The sequence below is a fragment of the Lissotriton helveticus genome, chromosome 3_1, assembly GCF_964261635.1.
Source record: "Lissotriton helveticus chromosome 3_1, aLisHel1.1, whole genome shotgun sequence".
Taxonomy (NCBI): Eukaryota; Metazoa; Chordata; class Amphibia; order Caudata; family Salamandridae; genus Lissotriton; species Lissotriton helveticus.
This window is the reverse complement of record NC_136061.1, coordinates 426,325,020-426,339,486: the sequence shown is the minus strand read 5'-3', so window position 1 is coordinate 426,339,486 and position 14,467 is coordinate 426,325,020.

Here is a 14,467-nt window from a genome sequence, read left to right as displayed (position 1 = left end):
TGAACAATATTCGCTTTATCTTTCTTTGCCATCACTGCCTCTTCCCCCTCCCCATCATTGCACTTTTCCCCCTTCCTCCACATTCTTCACCCTGGTTTACCTTTGTATTGTGCTTGTGCCACTTAACTGAGTTCAATTCGTGTTTACTCATTAAACCAGTATCTCACTGTGGCTACTTCAGCTTTACAATAGGCTTTACCGTGTACCAGCCATGTGTCATTCTTAAAATAAAATTGTGCGACCTATTTTTTGCAGCTTCTGTATCAGGCAGTCTCCTGTGTTTCAGGCAGCAATCCAGATTTTTCTCTGAAAGAATCAGTCTTGGGATTTCCTTGTTTTTGATGTAATGCTGCATGCTTCTATTAATCTCAATTTCATCAGCAACATGTAACCAACAGAAGTTTTGCACTCAGCTCTGCCGTGAGTCACCCGGAGCTGACATCTATAGCATGCAGCCATATTGATTTCTCTTCATGAGTGCTGTTGAGTAAACACGATCGATTTCTGATATTTCAGGAATATATATTAAAAAAATCCTGACAAGGATGTCTGCATGACTGTCCTGACCCACAGCGAATCCTCAACTGGTCAGTGATTACACTGACATTCCAAGTGTCATCAATAAAATAAACACATTCCACCATATGCACAATACAACACACCTCCTTCCTTTGTGTTCTATCCCATTGCTTTCAAAGAATTGCTCCACACCAACACTCTTGAACGGAGCACCATTGTTTGTGATTACACGCTTAGGCATTCCTTCTCTTTGGAACATCTCATCTAAGAACTGAATCACACTCTCTGAGTCAGCACGTTCTACAAACTGGACCTCCAGCCATTTTGAAAAGTAATCAATTGTGATCAGAATGAACCAATGTTGCTGGTGATCAACTGTGGGTCCCATGATATCAAGACCCAAAGTTTCCCAAGCCATCTCAGGACAAGGAATGGGTGACAAGGGAGGAATAACTATCCGCTGCGTCTTATCAGAATTAAGACAAGCGTTGTTACACTGTCTCACCACTCTCTCCCCCTCAAGATCCAACCCAGGCACTAATACATTTCTTTCACCCTCTTATAGCTCTTGACAATTCCCAGATGACCATCGTGGCACAAGTTAATACATTTTACTCTTACCCCATATGGAGGAATGGTTATTTCACCACTTAAAACATTTTCTCCAAGCAAGGATAATTCCTCCCGCACCTCCCAAAAATGCCTCAACTCTTCACTTAAGGACTTTTTCTCAGGCCACCCATGCACAACAAACGTTCTGACTTTGGGTAACGCCTCATCTTTGGTGAACGAGTCAATCCATTCCTTAATGTCTACAGGTTCACTCCCAAAAGGAACATCAATCGCATCTACACACAAATCATCCCAAGACTCTGATGCATCTTTAAGAGGCAAGGGCAATCTGCTTAGGCAATCGGCCACTTGGTTCTTCACTCCAGTTATGTAATTCACGGAATACCTGTAATCAAGTAAACATACAGACTTCCTAGCAATACTTGGTGTGGCTTTGGTTAACCCTTCAGTAGATACAACTTTGAGAAGTGGGTTATGATCACTCCTTATTTCCACCTGAATACCCCAAATAAAACTTCTGAAGTGCTCTAATCCCCACACAACCGCCAGTCTCTCTCTCTCTATTCCGGTAAAGAGATGACTTGGCTTGGCAGTTTGGGCTGGACTGTTCCCATGAGGCACAGGGTCAAGACTGTTTTCCATATGGCTGGGTCCGAACTGGGGTGGCGAAGTGAGCTAAAGAACGATGATGGATTCAATCCAGATCTGTGACGGGGGGTGAGTGTCTGAAAAGTTTCAGCTCTCCGTCATCATCTCCTTGTGTTTGAACCGTTGCTTCCCTTGGACTTGTGTCACTGGCAATCGCCCTTGCTCATACAATATTTTGTCCACACCAGTGCCAAAATAAGGGATCCCCACAGTTATAAGCACAAACACATTGCAATTGCAACTCCTAAGTTATAAGAAAATATTCAAATGTATTAATCAATCGATAAAAACTGTTAAAAACACAATATTAAAAATTCACATTCATAATACTCAAAGTAATCAATCATAATGTGTTAAAGTACAAAAAAAGGAGACATAATTAAGTGATTCATTTCTAAAACATCCTGGGTTCATTAATCCGTTGGAATCTATTCAGGCTGGTATCAGCGGATGACAACACAATAGTTCCTCGGATTTAATTAAAAACAATGGCGTCGACGTGTTTCCGTGTGCTACCTGATGTTGCAATTGCAATGTGTTTGTGCTTATAACTGTGGGGATCCCTTATTTTGGCACCGGTGTGGATGAAGTATTGTATGAGCAAGGGTGATTGCCAGTGACAAAAGTCCAAGGGAAATGTTCTTTTCACTTTTCCCCTGAGGCACAGAGTCAAGACTTTTTTGCATATGGCTGAGTCTGCACTGGTGTGACGAAGTGAGCTAAAGAACAATGATGGAATCAACCCAGATTTGTGACTGGGGTTGAGTGTCTGAAAAGTTTCAGCGCTCCGTCATCATCTCCTTGTGTTTGAACCTTTGCTTAGGTTAGTAATATGATAATGATTTGTGAAAAAGAAATCACCAAAGAAGGTGATTAAGTATTACATTGAAGGTTGGCCTCCTGAAAATCATTTATTGTCTGAGTTACAAATCTTGTGCAAAGTCAGGAATACCCTTTCTGTTAATGTGGAGATGTTATGTTAACAGATTTGTAAAGCACAGCAGATATCTCAAAAGTAATCTTGACACTAAGTAAGAACAGAAAAGGAAGTGTCAGAGTCAAAGCACAGAGACAGGAGTGTCAGCTCAGCTGGTCCTAGTTTTTGAAAAGGCAGGTGTTTAAAGCCTTCCTGAACCTTAGTAAGGAAGCGCTGAAAGTCCTAAGGAACGTGGTAGCTCATTCCAAACTTTGCCACCCTCCCCGCAAAGGCTTTGCCAGCTGCAGGAGCCCTTTTAAATCTGGGCACAACCCGCATTGAGCTCCAGAGGAGCGCAGACAGTGTGATAGTGATTATTTAAAGATTTCTGGATCGAGCACTCGGGGGCACTGTGATTAGCTGATCTCCTGGTGCTATATGCCCCTACACGGTCTCTCTGCTCACAGGGTCAGCACCTGGTGGTGGTTCGCCGGACCTGTAGATTCCGGGCTGGTGGCTGCTCTTTTCGTTACAGAGCCGCCACCCTCTGGAACTCACTCCCTGTGCAGATTCGTGGCCTTGATAATAACTTTTCATTCAGAAAGGGGATTAGGACCTATCTTTTCCCTGCATCTTAGTCCCTGTCTGCCTCTTGCTTTGGCAGTCTTTCCTGTATTAGCGCCAGGATGCCCATTTGCTGGGCACTGTTGCGCTCTACAAGCTATGACAACATAACAAAGACAAGGCATAGGAACTTAAAGATCCCCCTCTTTTTCGCTGGCAGCCAATGGAGAGATTTTAGGGCTCAGAGGTTGAAGAGAAACAAGGAGGGCCCAAGGCCATTGGAGTTTCTTAAGAAAACCAGCCCAAGAAATAAAAAATTGCTGTAATCCAGGAGTTTTAAGATCACCACCAGGTGAGCTGATTCGGGAAGAAAGGGTCAGGTCTTCCTGAACAGTTTGAGGAATAAAACCAAATTGATGCAACATGTTTTATTTGTGTTGCCAGAGAAAGTTCAATAGATATTTGACCAAAACTCAAATGGGAGTGATCTAGTACACTGGAATTCTTAATCCAGAGTACCTCGGGGCATATTATCAAGACAGGCGATAAAATTATCACCGCTTTAGCAGGAAAAAACTGCTGCTAAAACGGCGATAATGGGCTTGATAATATGCTCTATGGAATTCCAATTGAAGCCCATGTTAGATGTCCTTCACATCTAACATGGGCTTCAACTGGAATTCCATAGAGCATATTATCAAGCCCATTATCGCTGTTTTAGCGGCAGTTTTCTGCCGCTAAAGCGGCGATAATTTTATCGTCTGTCTTGATAACATGGCCCCTCATTATCGTCTGGGTTAAATAGGAGCGAGTTTGATTTCAGCTGTGCAGACAACGCAGCCACACCATGATTCAATCATTCTGTATGATTGGCACCTGACCCATCCAGCCAGATGATAAGCTGAGTGTCATCCGTGTAATTCATAAACCAGAGACCAGAGTGCTTTATGAGTCTCACCAGTGAATGTGGATGTCTATAAGTGCAGAACTCTGAAGAATTCCTTGGCTCAAGGTCTCAATATGTGCTGAACCCTGAGGAATTCCTTGGCTCACGGGCTCAACCTCAGTCATATAAGACTGTAGGTAAACTGCTGGTGATCTGGTCGTCAGGTAGGATCTGCACCACTCCAGCACCTTTCCTCCGATGCCTATTTGCTGTTGCCTAGCCAGAATGATAGAATGAGTTACTATGTTGAATGCTACAGATAGATCTAATATTACCAAGGCTTGACATTCTGCCTTGTCCGTAGGCATTTAAAAGTTATCCCCCATGGCCAACAGGGCTGTCTCTGTCATATGAACTGGCCAAAACCTTGGCTGAACCGAATCAAGTATTTGTTCACTTGCGGCCACTAAGACAGGAGATGATTAACATATGTCTCCACTATCTTCGCAGCCTATGGCGGCAGAGACATTTGTCAGAAATTTGTAAAAATAGCAGGATCGGACTTTGCCTTTATCTATAGAGGCACTACTGGTACTTTTTTCAATTCCCCTGTAACATCTGCCATTTAAAGAGGGGTTTGTTGTACCTACCAAGGATTTCCCCCTGGCACATACGGGGCATTTGGTTGAGATCTTGAAAATGTGTTTTTTTGCGTGGCCATTCAGAGATCATCAAAATGTTAATTTTGTCAAGAGATGCTCTGTTTGCAACAACTCTGACAAATCACTTAAAAAAGATTCTTTCTAAGAAGGTTCCATCAGAATTACTGGAAGGACCATGGAAGAAACTTACTTTAGACTTGTGGGTCCCTATGAGTTATGATCAGCTATGAAGGCAGCCGCGGCCTGTGGAGGGAGTTCCGGTGGGGCAGAAAGGCGGGGCGGGGGAGGGGCAGGGTGAGGGGGTGCTAAAAAGCGGAATATGGATAATTGGAGGTAAGTAAGCAATTTAATTAATAAAACGAATTTCGTAGCGCACGCTGCACTTGCGATGCAGGGCGTGCTACGAAATTCGTTTTATTTATTAAATTGTTTACTTACCTCCAATTATCCATATTTCGGCTCTTAGCACCCCCATCCTGCCCTCCCCTGCCTTTCTGCCCCACCGGAACTCCCTCCGCGGCCGTGACTGTATGAAGGTATACGCATTGCTGTCAATTTTTCTCCAAATGAGATGGAATTAAGTAGATAACCCAACCCAGCAAAGACTCCCTCATTGAATTCCTAGATTCTCGTTTCAAAAATTTGTTTGATCAATTAAAATCATTAAACGACAATAATTAGTAATAGAATAAATAATAGATCAGCAGTAAATAAAAAAAACATAAAACTCATAATTAAAATTGATTCCTATGTTAACATCACATAACCCCTTTATTTGAAGACTCTGATTCGATCCGATAAATGAGTAAAATCTAAGACAAAAAAGAATAAAAAATAAATGCAATAGTGACTGAGTGCATAGAAAGGCCATCATATTCACACTTTATGACTTCATGTCCAAATGTCTGATTGCCTGTCAAGTATCTTTATACATGATTCTAGGCCAGCTGGAAATAAAGTGCACATGTAATAAAAATGAACTATCGGATCAAAGAGTATGAATAACCAACGAATAAGACCTCATAAAATTAATTATTTATATATAAGTAACAATTGACCTAAGGTTGAAGCCTTTCAAGCCCATAGGAATTTATCTTGTCAGGACCCTTCTCAAAGTACTGCATCTGTTCACTACTGCTTGGCATACCAGCACCCAGATCTAAATTATTATCTTAATGGTTATCTGATCCCAGCAGCTGATCATAAAATTAATGGTGCCTGGACCGCGCCCAGTGCCAGGACCCCTGGCCCTCGAAGACCCCGGCCAACCCGCCTGACGTACACCGCCGCCAACCTCAGCGCACTCAACGCCGGTCGACTCCCAGGATGCTACCAAGCCACACCACGACGCACCCACGGACCCTTCAGCTGCCGCGCCTGCAAGTTCACCTGCATCCGGACCTGCTTCGCGCCAGCACCCGCCAAGTCGAACACCAGCAGCACCCACCTCAAGTGCATCCTGCTCAACACCCGCTTCGTCCACAGACACGCCATCGAACTCTGGAACCTCCTCGACACCACAGCCCCCGACGTTGCCTTCCTCTCGGAGACCTGGATGAACGCCTCGTCAGCACCCGACATCGCCATCGCCATCCCAGAGGGCTACAAGATCATCCGGAGGGACCGCACCGCCAACCAGAGGGGAGGAGGCATCGCCATCATCCACAGGAACACCATCCGTATCACGACCAGCACCGACAACACCCTCACCACCGCCGAACACCTGCATTTCCAGATCCACACCGACCCGAAGACCACCCTCAGAGGCACCCTGATCTACCGGCCTCCGGGACCACGCACCCAATTCAGCGAGGACATCGCCGACTTCATCAGCCCGCATGCCCTCCCCTCCGCTGACTACATCCTCCTGGGGGACCTCAACTTCCACCTGGAGAACAACAACGACCGCAACACCAGCACCCTGCTCGACAACCTCGCCAATCTTGGACTCAAGCAACTGGTGTCCACCCCCACCCACCTCGCCGGACACACACTCGACGCAGTCTTCTCATCCAGCACAGACATCGCCTTCAGCCACGCCACAGAGCTTCAATGGACGGACCACAGCTGTGTCCACTTCACCTTCAAAAGAACGACGACCCACCACCACCAGCAACAGGTTGCCCGCAGAAGCTGGAACAAGATCACAGCCGACCAGCTCGCCACCTCCTTGAGCCAGCACCCTCCTGCCAGCTCAGCGAACCCCAGCCAGGCCGCAGACAACCTCACGAAGTGGATCAGCAACTGCGCGGACGAGCTCGCCCCACTGAGGACCCCGCCCAGCAGACCCGGCAGCAAGAAAGCCCCATGGTTCACCAACGAACTCAAGAGCTCCAAGAAGAACTGCCGAGCCCTCGAGAAAGTCTGTAGAAGGGAACCAACACCGGACAACAGGACCACCTTCAAGCTTGCCACCCGGTAGCACCACCAGCTGATCCGCGCCGCCAAGAAAACTGCATTCAAGGACCGGCTGGACAACAACGCACACAACTGCAAGGAACTCTTCAACATCGTGAAAGAGCTCTCCAACCGTAGCGCAGGAAACAACGACATCACCCCGTCGCAAGACCTCTGCAACTCCCTCGCCTCTTACTTCCACAACAAGATCGCGGACATACACAACAGCTTCAACAACCAACCAACGCACACCACGACCGACCCACCACCCCCCACCACCAACCTCCGCGCCTGGACTCCGATCAGCACCGAAGACACCGTCCGCACGATGAACTCCATCCACTCAGGATCTCCAACCGACCCCTGCCCCCACCACGTCTTCAACAAGGCCGACGCTGTCATCGCACCCCACCTGCGAGACATCATCAACACATCCTTCGACACCGCTACCTTCCCTGAGAGCTGGAAGCACGCCGAACTCAGCGCTCTACTCAAGAAACCCACAGCGGACCCCACCGAACTCAAGAATTACCGCCCCATCTCGCTCCTCCCGTTTCCAGCCAAAGTCATTGAGAAGACCGTCAACAAGCAGCTGGCCGCCTTCCTTGAGACGAATGGATCCCTCGACCCCTCACAGTCTGGCTTCCGAGCCAACCACAGCACCGAGACCGCCCTCATCGCCGCCACCGATGACATCCGAGCCCTGATGGACAACGGAGAAACAGCGGCCCTCATCCTCCTAGACCTCTCCGCGGCATTCAACACTGTCTGCCACCGCACCCTAGTACAGCGCCTCAGCAACGTCGGAATCCAGGAGAAGGCTCTGGAATGGATCATCTCCTTCCTCGACGGAAGAACACAGAGGGTCCGCCTACCACCGTACAAGTCAGAGGCCACCGAAGTCATCTGCGGCGTCCCTCAAGGATCCTCGCTGAGCCCCACCCTCTTCAACGTCTACATGAGCCCCCTCGGGGCCATCGCACGCCAACACAACCTCAACATAATCTCCTACGCCGACGACACCCAGCTGATCCTCTCCCTGACCAACGACCCCGCCGCCGCCAGAACCAACCTGCACGAAGGGATGAAAGAGGTAGCCGAGTGGATGACGACCAGCCGCCTGAAACTGAACTCAGACAAGACGGAGGTCCTCATCCTAGGCTCCTCGCCCTCCGCATGGGACGACTCCTGGTGGCCTCCCGCCCTGGGCACCGCACCCAAACCGACAGACCATGCACGCAACCTGGGCTTCATCCTGGACTCCTCCCTCTCCATGACCAGACAAGTCAACGCCGTCTCCTCGTCGTGCTTCAACATCCTGCGCATGCTACGTAAGATCTTCTGGTGGATCCCCACCGAGACCAGGAAGACCGTCACCCAGGCCCTCGTCACCAGTCGACTGGACTACGGCAACGCCCTCTACGCCGGTACCACCGCCAAGCTCCAGAAGAGACTCCAGCGGATCCAGAACGCCTCAGCCAGACTCATCCTCGACATCCCACGAACTAGCCACATCTCCGGACATCTCAGAGACCTGCATTGGCTCCCCGTCAACAAAAGAATCACCTTCCGCCTCCTCACCCACGCACACAAAGCCCTACACAACCAAGGCCCGAGCTACCTCAACAACCGAATCAACTTCTACGCTCCCAAACGCCACCTCCGTTCAGCCAACCACGCCCTCGCCGCCGTCCCCCGCATCCGAAGAGCGACAACAGGAGGAAGGTCCTTCTCCTACCTGGCCGCCAAGACCTGGAACTCCCTCCCGACCGACCTGCGCCTGACCCAAGACCACCTCTCCTTCAGGAAGAAGCTGAAGACCTGGCTGTTCGAGCAGTAACGGCACCCCCCTCCCCCCAGCGCCTTGAGACCCTACGGGTAGGTAGTGCGCTCTATAAATGTCTTTGATTGATTGATTGATTGATTGAACGAGAATGTATTCATGAGCAAAACCGAACAAAAAAGCAGTTCATAATCAAAAAGTTTGCATCATACAATCACGTCCACTCCTAAGAGATTATCTCTCCAGACAATTCACAGAATGTAGACGACTGTTGTTTTTGTCCAACTTTCCAACTCCCATATCTACTTTATTTACTGAGATTTAATTTAAGAAAACTATATCCATGGAGACAGCTATGGGCTCTTTGAAGACAAACGGTTCAGTAACACTGCATCGTCAGTATTTTGTAGAGCAGGAATGTGGATCAAGCCTAGAATTGGGGGAACAGTTATTTTGTTCTATAGGGTTGAGACAAAATCGGTTGTATAAAGATTACATATTAGGAGTGCAAGAACACATCCCTGCTTCAAACCCCAGTTTGTGTAACTTTCTTCCCAACTGTTGTCCCCAACCTTAACTTCATTCTCACCTATGTATCCATGTGAAGTACTCTGATTGCTATAAACAACGGCATTGGAAATCTACAGGATGATTGTTTTTTCCATAAGGTGGCTCGGTTTCCCTTGTCAAAAGCCAGACTACAATCCAGGCAGCATTCATACAATGTGGTTCCTTATAATAAGTCACTTTCTACCATTATATTTATAGCTAAAATGTTATCAAGTGTCTCTGAACATTTCCTGAAATCTGTCTGCTGCAGAGGGAGTATCTATGTTGTTGTGACCCAGTCCTCAAATTCCATAAGGAGAATCATGGAAAATAATCTTGCATGCTATCGAGTAATGCAACTGTCTTGAAATTCTTAGGGGCAGTAATGCTTCCTTTTTAGGTTTCGCCTGGCGTCTACTGCGCAGCACCGTTCGCGCAGGTGAAATCTTATGTTAGAACAGTATGTGACTTTGTCCGGCCTCTCTCTTCCATTGGCTTGCTCCATAAATGGAGGCTAGCCATTGGAAGAGAGATATGTCCGTCATTGTCCGAGGCGATTCGTGGGCGCTCCGACGATTTTTTCCCTCCCTGCCCCTTTTAAAACGTCATGCCCCTTTTAAAACGTCACTGCGCAGCACCGTTCGCGCAGGTGAAATCTTATGTTAGAACAGTATGTGACTTAGTCCGGCCTCTCTCTTCCATTGGCTTGCTCCATAAATGGAGGCTAGCCATTGGAAGAGAGATATGTCCGTCATTGTCCGAGGCGATTCGTGGGCGCTCCGACGATTTTTCCCCTCTCCGCCCCTTTTAAAACGTCATGCCCCTTTTAAAACGTCATGCGGCTCCTCTAGAAGTGCTTATGATTGCCTCGACACCTGGATTTCTCAATGTTGTAATAGATGTTACCATGGGCTGTAGGGATATCTCTACTCTTATATCAGATGGCGGATCGACTGTAGAAGGGCCCCTTAGATTAAAGTATAGATCAGACAGATCATGGGTGGGCGGGTGTTTTTTTTTCCCCCGTGATGTTTTGGCCATTTTGGACGTGTGTTTTGCAGGGGTGAGTTGCGCGATTTCAGTCCTCTCCTTATCAGGTAAGCAGCATTTTGTTTATTTACGTCTTTGCGGACGTGTGTTTTGCAGGGGTGGGTTGCGCGATTTCAGTCCTCTCCTTATCAGGTAAGCAGCATTTTGTTTATTTACGTCTTTGTGTGTCTCATTGCCGTCGTCCTCTGTTCCCGGATTACCCACCTCCTGTCGATCGCTCCCAGTGCCATCCAGCCACATTGCCCAATTCCCACCCGTCCAGTATCATCGCTTGTTTAATGTTCCTTTGGGTAATGTCCACGCTATAGAAAAATGCCCTAAATAAAAATAAGCCTGTGAGCAGAAATGATGGCTACCGCCCGCACGGCTGCTTATATGGATGAGCAGCGGACCTGTGCGGGAGCTCCGAGCGGCCAGCCCTGTGAGGCGGGAGAGCCCGGCCCGTCCCGTCCCGTCCCGCCCTCTGCAGGGAGCGGGGGCTGGAGAGGCCGTTGCTGTTTGAAAAAGAGCGGGCTCCCAGCCCGCCTTTGTCATGGGCTGGCTCAGCAGCTGCCGCCGGTGAACAGATCACAGTCAAACACACCCCTTCCCGGCCCCTACTTGTGACCGCGGCCCGCCTAAACCTCTCGTTCCTTCGCCCCTCCCAATATGAACAGAAGCCTCGGACATATTTTAATGGAGCCCACACACGTTAACGGCGTCACCCCGCTGTGTGTGGCCGCCGGCCACCCCGTAACACTGTCCACGTCTCGTGCCCAAGGCACCTCCCTTCCCGGCCCCCACTTGTGACCACGGCCTGCCTAACCCTTTCGTTCGGTGCCCCCCTCCCATTATGAACAGAAGCCTCGGACATGTTTTAATGGAGCCCACACACGTTAACGGCATCACCCCGCTGTGTGTGGCCGCCGGCCACCCCGTAACACTGTCCACGTCTCGCGCCCAAGGCACCTCCCTTCCCGGCCCCCACTTGTGACCGCGGCCCGCCTAACCCTTTCGTTCGTACGCATTATTCACACATTCAAACTCTAATACACTTGTGCATTCTTCCACAAATGCGCTCAGACACACACTTACATGAGTGCACATGCACGAACACACACGTACATTTTGGTTTATGATTGCATAGATGAGCAGGAGAATGAGTTGCTGATATTTGTTGCATATTGACATCAGCCCTTCAAGGCCTTTTGCACACTATCTCTCTCTTTCACACACTTACCCTCACACATGCACGCACCACTTTCAACACATTACCACAGATACAAACATATGCATTCTGACATTCACTTGCTTTCACTCACACATGCAGTAAACATTGTTTCTGGTCCATGATTTCCTCAGAGGGCATGATGAAAAAATCCTTGCAGACCAACGAACTAGAGTGGAACATACATTTTCATGCCTTGTGGATCCATGCATATGCACACTCACTCACATGCGCACATTCATACACACTCATGAACGTTCATTCACACAATGATCATGCACACACACCCGTGCACATGTGCATACTCACGTGAACACGCGCACACACACCTACAAACACACACACCATCACTCAGGGAGCTCCTAATTGAATGTGAGCATTGCATGTCAGCAATACACACGAGCACACACACACACACACACACCTACAAAACACACACCATCACTCAGGGAGCTCCTAATTGTCAGCAAGCACTTTAATGACTGCAACTTAAGGCAGGGTTTTTGGTCCTTTGATAAGAAGGTTAGTTATTAATCATTTTTACTGTTTGCGAGAGATTAAGCTATTGGCATTGTAAATGGCAATGCCATTTATTTATCTGTTTTCAAAACCAACACATAAATACAAAATTTGTCATTTACAATGCCAATAGCTCTAACTTTTACAAAGGCGAAACCGGTGCATTGTAAATGCTTGTTTGTATATGGGGTGAAAAATGGAACCCCTCCAATATTCCAGTGTTATTGCTGTGTTTAGCAAACTTGTGATGCAATGACCCAAGGATGTATTCAAATTCGCAATATCAGATTTAAGACTGATATGTGGACATCATGTGGGCCAGGGGTGCTTTTTGATCTTAAGGATGTTAACATTTCTAGGTTTCTCTCCTCAGTGATCCATACGGGTGGAGCACTATCTCCGAAGACATTCTTTGCCTCTTCACTGGAATTGCTTGGCAACACCAATAATAACTGTGAATCAGGTGCACTCATTGATTTTAAATCAGATAGAGGCCTTGTTATATGTCATCATTCTGGCTATAAGTTACAACCCCATTTCCTCTAGAAGTGCTTATGATTGCCTCGACACCTGGATTTCTCAATGTTGTAATAGATGTTACCATGGGCTGTAGGGATATCTCTACTCTTATATCAGATGGCGGATCGACTGTAGAAGGGCCCCTTAGATTAAAGTATAGATCAGACAGAAGTATTCTCCAGGTTGATAGCTCTATGCGTTTTGCACTAGTGAAACTTAGTCCAAGGACCTAATCAGCCCCCAAAACTGTGGCATCATGTGCAGCTACCCAGCTCTTAATGTCATGCTAACATGTCGCAAGTTGGCTTACCTTTTCTTTCCAGCAGTCCTTTCTAGTAAACATTCTATACTTCATCATTTCCAAGTAAGCCGATTGTGCCTGAGTCCTGGAATACTGTCTAGTCAGAGTATTCCACCGCTTTTTTTCACCATCCTCAGTAATGGAGTATACTGGGTTGCAGTTTGAGTTTTAAGTAGAGAATGTATCTCTCCGTATTTGGGATTTGATAACTTATCAAGTTGTGATCTAAGTTGAAATTCCAAATTTTTCCAGCCAACCCTTATAATGCGGATCACTATGTTGCCTCCATCTCATTTTCTGCTAACTGGTGTTCTCTTCTTCTCCAGCGATTGCAGCAAGCTTGTCATTTACTTTTGGGACACATTCAATCCAATTACTTGCTGAAACTCCTGCCACCAAGTGATTTTGAATGGACGGAAATTCTCCAGCAGAGATGAAGAACCCCAATTTAATCTAGCAAACTCTCCTAACCACCAGCTGTATAAGTGGTGGATGCCAGGATGTCAGGAGTGTAGGAGAGTAGGGTCTTCTTCCTATGGTCACCCCCACTTTTTGCTGTCATTCTCTGGTTTTTCGACTTTAGTTTGGCTGTGAGCCTGCTAATCAGACCCACAGCCCAGCTGTTCCCTCTCTCTAAATTGATACCATGTACTTTAGGTACATACCAGATTGGTTACTGGGTCACCCTTGTGAGCCCCTGTATAGTGTACCCTAGGTACCCAGGGCATAGGTGCACCTTAGGCCTATCAGGGGCTGCAGCATGTATTGTGCCACCCCTGGTTTGCCTTCCAAACTGACACCACAGGTCTGTTCACACAGCCTGGTAAGGTGGTGTAATCACCCCTTACTTAGATATAGCATCCCTATATAGAAACATACACACCTATACGCCACTCCTATGGTAGGCTTCGACAATCCTGGAGGCAGAGTGCTTGGTTTTATGTGAGAGGGTGCCCTAGCATGAGCTGAGCCCCTCTGCAGCTTACGGAACCATCTCCTTATAGCTGTTCTATGATATAGCCATACCATATACTCTTAAGTGCATTATAATCCTCGCGGTTAATGCTAACTTTGGTTTGGCTTTATCAAAATATGTCGTGTAAGATGTCAAACACTTTGGAATACTAGAGGGAGAAGACATGTAGTTAATGCTTTACCCGGTTAAAGGTAAACAGAGCCTCTGCATCACAAAATGGATGCTGCTGCCACAGACACGCGTCTGACCCCGTGCTGCTGGACGAAAATCCGACAGGGGAGGCCTGGACAATAGTTTTCCTGTCCATGGAGGTGCCAGCACCTCCCCAGACAGGGTTTTGTGTATTGGGGCAGGGAGGGCTGCATCAGCAGATGCTTTTCCAGACACCGCCTGGGGCA